This window comes from Bombus bifarius, unplaced genomic scaffold (assembly GCF_011952205.1).
Source record: "Bombus bifarius isolate JDL3187 unplaced genomic scaffold, Bbif_JDL3187 scf7180000007984, whole genome shotgun sequence".
Taxonomy (NCBI): domain Eukaryota; kingdom Metazoa; phylum Arthropoda; class Insecta; order Hymenoptera; family Apidae; genus Bombus; species Bombus bifarius.
The window spans coordinates 5,266,128-5,272,127 of NW_022884367.1; positions in this window are offsets into that span (position 1 = coordinate 5,266,128).

The following is a 6,000-nucleotide window of genomic DNA, read 5'->3' on the forward strand; positions in this document are numbered from 1 at the left end:
TTTTTTTTTGTAACATCCTATAGGAAGTTGAAATATATAATAAAAGATATATATTGTAAAAATTTCAAAATGCGCTCGCATGAGTGAGTATCCAGCTGCAGATAATCCCACCCTTGTTCCAAAGAATTTCATATTAGCCATGCTTTTTACGGCTGCATTAACGAAATATGAGGCACAAGCTAGGAGAAATGCGGTGCAAAAGATATCCATTAAGAAATTAATATTTCCATAAATTTTTCAAATATATCGAGCTGCATTTTTCTGCGTCAATGATAAAAAGGGTAGAGATATCTCGTTGGCCCAGTGAGGAAACTGAGCCGCGAAGATGGCGAGCTGTCGTTCCACCCAAGAATATTACGGTATTATTGAGAATAATAAATCCCCCGAGGATGAGCCGGAATTAATTGCAGGGGCGATTGCAAGCAATTTACGACACTGATTGCAGCTGAGATGAGAACCATCTTGGGAGAACCTTTCGGACGACTGAAGAAAAGGAACCGTCTCTTCCTCTCTCCTTATTTCTTTCTCTTCTTTCTTTCTATTTCATTCGGTTGCGCCGGTCTCTTCTCTTCCTTTTCCTTTTTTCTTTCCGCTCTTTCCTTCTCCTTTCGAGCACGGATTTGAATCTACGTTTTACGGCGCAATTAATTCCCTAAGGAGAGTTGCATTTCTTGCTCCGTCAAGGCACGGAAAGGGATTTGCAAACGGGAAGATTCGCGAACTTCCCATAGGGAGTCGGATGTTGGATAGAGATAGAAGATAGTGAAGAAAGAAATAGCGACGAGGAGTCGAGGAACGAAGGGAGAGGCCGGTAAGTCGATGGCAAATCGCCTGTACAAGCCAAAGGATATATGAGGACTGCACTGGCATTATCCACGACCGCCGAACCATTTCTAGCTTATCCCTGTTTCTTCCCTCAACTTCGTCACTTAGTGCATCGTCTCGTTTCTGAGAAATTAAATTTACTTCGGTTTACGATTTTATCTGTAGGATCTAAGTCCATCAGTCTTGCAAAAATAACAGAATACTGGAGAACTTTATATTTACATATGTGAGGAACGTATCTTCTTTGGGTATTGTAGGAATATATGCAAATGAAGGGAAACGTTTTATCTTAAAGGAATTATTGAGTCTTACGTCTTTTTATTTTTTACTTTTTGATCAGACTGATTTAGGTCGACGGTGATAAGCGATTTGCACGCAAGGAATATTTATATAAATGGATAAACCAATCCATTTGATGACCACATTAATACAAACCAAATTTAATTGGCTGTAGACAACAAACAAACTAATTAGTAACTGTCGATATCAAGCTTTAGGTATTAACGTCTCTATAACATAATATGATAATAATATAATAATAACATAAAGTATAAATATGTATAGTATGAAATATAATAATATAGTATATAAACAATTACATAGTATATAAACTGATGACACACATTATTACTTATATGAAATAAATTAAACACTAGAAAACCGATTGTCGTTGTAACTTTTAACAATCTTATACATTATTTTAATAGAATTTAAAAAATTAAAGAATAAAAAATTTAGAATGCATGTTTCATATTCATTTGACCGTTACTCTTTCCTTGCCTATCCATGTGCAAATATTTTGTTTATGTAAGATAGAACAAGCAGATGGAAACCGTGGGCGGCAACATGCTTAAATTATTGAATCACATTTACTGGAAAGTATCTCTCTAGTGTTGGCTTCGCCAGCGAAAACATCATTCACAAGGGAGTCGCGGGCGACGATGCCAGTACAATTTGAATTTCAGGAGATTTTTATATCCGTGAGAATTCGAAGGCACGCCAGAGACCTATATCGCGTAGCACGGATCATTCCCGCCTCTCTGCCAGCCTTTTGCCAACCTTAGTTTTACAGAATACACGTTTGAACCGAACAAACGTCGGCGTACCTGGAAGACACGTCTGCAAAGGAGCTTCTTATTCGCTTGACGCAAACCCCCATCGTTGGTACCGCTTCTGCTGTCCGCTAGGGAAATTCGATATGAAGTCTACCTATGTATATTTGAGAATCTTCCTTGGATGCCGCTAGCTAAAGTAAACTGAGCTTTCTTAACCTTTTCATGAATCCGCTTCGTTTATTAAGAGTCTCCTTGACATAGCTCTAGTGTAATTGTATATATTTAAATTTGATCTTACGTTTGGTTAGATTCATTATGAGACAGTAGCTACGATTGTCATATACATGGCTGTGCATGTTCGTGCATTTAAGATGTGAAGAATTATACGAATAAAATGTGTTGGATTCGAAAATGCAACAGATAGATAAACATGTGCATAGAAATATTGTCATATCAGATGCACGATAGGTATACATGAAATATACTTAGTATAATAATCCTATATTATTATGGTTATAGCAGCACATTTATGTTATGTAGACATTATGATTGCTATTTAAATTACTATCAATTGTGAACATTATTTGCTGTATTAGCAGCGGTTAATTGATAAATTTCGTGAGGAACGATTACTGTATAATACGACATCACATAATACGATGGACTATTTTTTTTGAGTTATTTAAGAATGCTAGTTTAAAGAAAGATAATAGTTTATGACGTTTATTGGCTTCTCAATACTTGATCATACTACTTAAAATTTTATCAACCACGTAATATAAATTTAAAATTGGAATTTCTCTTCGAAAGAAAAGAAATTTCTTGTAAATGCAGTAAAAGTTCTTTACATAGTTCAGCAAATTTAAAAATTACATAGAGTATTAAAAGAAACCCCTTTTGCCTAACAAGATACGTTAGATAACAGGAATTAATTTAAAGCTTATTGTAACTTTTCTATATGTAATGAGAAATTTCTTATACAGAGGTGTAATTACAGAAGATAACATAGTACAGTTACATTTCATGAACTATTTTTATATTTCTCATATCATATTTTAAAGAAATTTTTTTTAGTTTAAATAGCATTATAATTAACTTACTATAAAAGATTTCCTACTAGAAATTTACAACTTTAATGAATAGTGAGATAACTTATTTTTCTTATCGTGCTCTTTTGGTGATTTCATTAGTAACTTTCTACGAATCTTGTTCACTGTGCAAAAACGTCATTTAATTAAAAATGTAACTCGACTTAATCAGACGGACTGACAATCTTTCGCTCAAGATCTTTACATGGTTCATAAAACCTTCTGATCTGTTCCCTTCTAAAATTGTTTAATGAAATTAACTGTCTATATCGTTGGATTTCTAGAAATAAATTTTGCATGATATCGTTCCGAACGTGAAAATGTGAAATAGGTCGATTAATTACGTAAACTATTTAGCAAAATGATATTCTTTTTACAATTTAATCAAAAGTATTACACAAGCGAACAAAAGGAAATTCCTCGCGAAGAAATGGATCAAAGGAGCAGAATAAAACTTTTATATTCCAGGTTTAGCTTTCGAGAAAATAAATTTTAAACACTCTTCGCGTACATCTACCCTTTTATGGCTAAAATACATTTCGTTGAGCAACAATATAATTCTTATTCCTTTTTGCTATATCTATGCAACTTTTATGAACAATTGGATTCGAGGAAACGTAATGAATATTTTATCACGAATATCCTATTTATAAAATTGCATTTCATATGTAATGTATCTTCAAAATCGGCTTTCTAAAAAAATGAACGAATCTTACTCTATATTATGAGTATATTTTTATATAAGGAATCACCTCTTCTATCTACTTGTGCAATATTTCGAGTCATTGTAATGTTAACGATATCGACAAATAAATGAAATATTATAATAACATTAGCAAATTAGTCATATATATAACAAATAATAATCACTCATCTACAACCTCGTCCCCGAAAATTCATGTTAGATCTTTAAGAAAGTTTCTAATTAATTTTCTAGCTAGGCAAACACATGTACACCGAGGCTATGCGTTAAGCCGAAATCTTAATTAGATGTACCTCGAAGGGGAAGTTGAGCCACAAATTTATTGAAGTCAGGCATATCTCTGACCCAAAACTTCTATCTTAGGATACATTCGCTCGCTCTTTCTCAACGGAGCACGCTCACGAGCATCGAACTTTCTCCTACTGTTGGTGCAGCCTGCTTGTTTACACGAATCCGATTTAATCGAATTCGCCTGATTCACCGATGCACCCCCGAAATTCTAAGTCGATCCTGACGCGATCGCGCTAGTCTACCACAGTGTTCTGTGTCTTTCGCCGCTGGCGTAGTTTGTTGAACAACGAAGATTGGCTAGATCGAGCAAATTCGTCCCGAATTTGCATGCTGTGGACTTAGGTCCGATAGGCAGGAGGTGGCACGATACGGAGAAGTGGGAGAATGGGCGCGTTTAACTAAACTATACCGATAACGATGGAGTAGTTCGGACTCATACAGTTGGGGACAAAAATAAGTGGACGGGCAATGCAAATAGGTATCAATAAAGTTTTATTAAATTTTAGACGCCGATTAAAAGATGAGCTAGGCAGTGGCTACAGTACGGGGCCTCGCCATTTTGGAAGAGTACATCTTATTTTACGAGTATAGCGTGCGAGTACTCTCATAAAAATAAAAAGAAAAACTTTATTTTAAAAATGTCTACTAAAAAGTCTATATGAAGGGGGTTAAAATAAAAAAAAATCACTTGAATACAAAATGAAATTTATTACAAAATAAATTGTGATATTTATTTAAATAAATTGTTAAATTTCTTTTAAGAAATTTTTACGATTATCTATGTACATTTATTTCATTGAACCTTCTCCTCATTAAGGCTCGTTAGTCTAGAGTTTCAAAAAATTTAATCCGTTCCTGAATACGACTTATTCGTACACGTTGCACGACTTTACAAAAATGGAATTTCGATTATTTACTGAATAGCTTATGTACTATAAAGGTATATAATAAATACAACTTAGGTATATAATGCTAATACTAATTCGATTAGGCTTCATTAATATCTATTTCCACTAAGTATCTATCCACTTATTTCTGCCCTCGACTGTAGTTCACAAGAGGCGACGCTGTACATTGCTAGAGAAGACAAGACGAAAGACAAAGAGACGAGCATAGCATAAACCGAGAGAATTATATCGAATACGTTTGATCACAGGGAGAGAGAGAGAGAGAGAGAGCGTCAATCGTGGTCTTGCAGAAGAGATGAAGAACGAGAATTTGAGTTAGTAAGGGAGACTATAATAGAAAGCTTCTGTTGTCTGTGTGTGCTAAAACAACGTATCGTTGTCGATTTGCACGCATCAACTGCCTTTTCATCTGGAAAACTGGAGTAAGTTGCATGTCATTAGCTGGTCATGTTTTGAGCTTGATTTTGGGTATAATGGATGTACAACATGTGATTGGAACTATTACATAAGTATGGAAAAGGTGATTTCTTATGTAAAAATGTATAAAATAATATTAAATAATAGTATATAAATGAATAATAATGTATAAAATAATGTTTGCATCCAAGATTTAGTTTTTGATAAAACCTTGGATTTTGATATATCTATGTAAATACATTCATATGTATTTACAACTGTCAAGAAAGATTGGACATGTATCTTTCTTGATAGAAACAAATTGAATAAAATTAAAGGTAACGAAGCTGCAGTGAGTTTAGTCGTTTGTTGTCAATATAATTGGAGAGTACACGAAAAGAACATGTTAAGTTCATTTTTTCTAATGTTTTGATTTCGAACAATTTATTAGATTAGCAAACATAAGTTTCTGGAAAATGATTAATTTCTGTTTCTGGAAGGTGATTAATTTTTGAAATTTTTTAGATTAAAGAGTCACTTTTGAAATGTTTACTAGAGTACAAACATATGCACTTAATGCCACAGTCAAGTAAAAAGACAGTTTTGGTAATAATAAGATTGATTATTGAATCTCAAAATTATTTATCATGTTTTCATCTGTAGTCTTCAATTACATTTAATTCAGATTGAGTTTTAAAAGTTCAATCCGCAAGAGGAGTTATCAAACCTTGTCC